Source organism: Lathyrus oleraceus, chromosome 1 (genome assembly GCF_024323335.1).
Source record: "Lathyrus oleraceus cultivar Zhongwan6 chromosome 1, CAAS_Psat_ZW6_1.0, whole genome shotgun sequence".
Taxonomy (NCBI): Eukaryota; Viridiplantae; Streptophyta; class Magnoliopsida; order Fabales; family Fabaceae; genus Lathyrus; species Lathyrus oleraceus.
In genome coordinates this window covers 301482535-301484768 of record NC_066579.1, presented here as the reverse complement: position 1 = coordinate 301484768, position 2234 = coordinate 301482535, and positions in this window count along the sequence as shown.

Sequence of the window (2234 nt, the reverse complement as noted above, 5' to 3'; positions counted from 1 at the left end):
GTGATATGTATTTCTCTTTGCATCTAAGGAATTCTAAGGGTGGTGGAATGATTGTCTGTTGCATTCCTCTTCTGTACAAGTGGTTTATTTCACACTTGTCTCAAACGCCTGCTTTTGTGGAGAACAAACAATGTCTAAGGTGGTCTCAGAGACTTATGTCTCTCACTAATGATGATATAGTTTGTATGACCCATCTTTGAGCAGTTTGGAGATTATTGATAGTTGTGGTGAATTCTCTAATGTGCCTCTCATTGGTACACAGGGAGGAATTAACTACAACCCTGCTCTGGCTCGTCGTCAACTTGGGTTCCCCTTGAGATACAAAACTAATAACACTTTGTTAGAATGTCTTTTCTATCAAGAGGGTAAAGATTCCCAACATTTGAAGTAGAAGATTCTGCATGCTTGGCATAATGTGCATAAGAAAGGAAGATCCGAGCTTGGTCCGTGCAATTGTGTAGCTTTGGAAGCTTACACTCTTTGGGTGAAGAAGAGAGCTATGGAGTTGAAGATGCACTATCCTTGTGAAAGACCTATGTCTATGGTTGTGGTTGAGCCATTAACTCTCCCTAACCAAGATGTAGACGAGTTAGAAGACGCGCTCTCCAAGATGAAACAAGAGAAGGATATGTGGGAAGAGCGTTTCCGTGCTTTGAGCTAGAAGCATGAAGAGTTGCAGTTGGAGTCTAAGGACAAAGATGCACTTATCGAGCTACTTGAAGACCGAGTGAGGAAGAGACAGAGAGAGCCAAAGGTTTCATCTTCTAGCACGCCTCAGCCTTCCGTTGCTTGGAAGAAGATTGTTGACCAGCTTGTCCTCGAGAAGACTCAGATGAAGGATTCGTTTGATACCGAGATCCGTCGCATTCGAAGGAAGTACGCGCCTTCAGCCAGATCTTCTGACATTGTTGTTAGGGATCCTTAGGATGACTAGTCTCCTTTTCTCTTGTATTTTTTATTTTGGTTTCTGAAATTGTACTCAGTGTAATCCTTCCAATTTATATAAATAAAAAGATATTTTTGGTCATATCAAATTGTTGCAATTTCCATTTAAATATTATATATATGCAAATGATATAGTAAATTCCTTGAAAATAAAAATAATCAAGCATTGCATTTCATGCATCATTTGCATAAGCAGGTTTTCGCCAGATGTCTGATTGGTGTTTCTTCTGTGCTTTAGCCAAGCTGACTCACCGGTACAATACCCGAGCCAATCATCAGAAAATCATGGAACATTTAGAGCAAGAGAACATAGAGCTGAAGGACGAGATCGCCCGCCTGACTTCCATGATGGAGTCAGTTCTTGCTGCTCATAACCAAGCTTCTCCAACACCTGCAACTCCTCCCGCGAGGACTGTTACTTCAGAGGTGGCTACCTCTACCATGCCTGTTGCTACTGCCCACTTCGCGCCGAATATGCCTACCGGATTCCCGTGGGGAATGCCATCCAACTTTGTGCCCAAAGGCTTTCCGCCTACATTTGCTTCCATGCCGGCATCTAGCCCGGTCATGTCCGTGCCACCTCCCGTTGTGCACACTTTGCCTCGCGTAAAGGATACCATCTATCATTCTGAGCCGTTTGAGGGTCCGGATGTTTATGAGAAGATGAACGAGATGAAAGATCAGTTTCTTAAGCTGCGTAAGGAATTGAAGACGCTGAGAGGTAAAGATCTGTTTGGGAAGAGTGTTGCTGAGTTGTGCCTAGTGCCCAATGTCAAAATCCCGGTGAAGTTCAAAGTGCCTGACTTTGAAAAATATAAGGAGAACTCTTGTCCTCTCAGTCATCTTATGATGTATGCTCGCAAGATGTCAACTCAGACAGACAATGATCAATTGCTTATTCACTACTTCCAAGATAGCCTGACTGGTGCTGCACTCCGTTGGTACATGGGGTTGGATAGTGCAAGCATCCTCACTTTCAACGACTTGGGAGAGGCTTTTGTGAAGTAATAAAAGTATAATATGGACATGGCGCCGGATAGAGACCAGCTGAGGTCTATGTCTCAGAAAGACAAAGAGACATTTAAAGAGTACACACAAAGATGAAGGGAGTTGGCTGCCCAGATCACTCATTCTTTAGAGGAGAAAGAGATGACGAAGATCTTCTTGAAAACCCTGAGTTCATTTTATTATGAACCCATGATCGCTAGTGCCCCCAGTGATTTTACCGAAATGGTAAATATGGGGATGAGACTTGAGGAAGGAGTCCGTGAGGGACGTTTGTCAAGAGA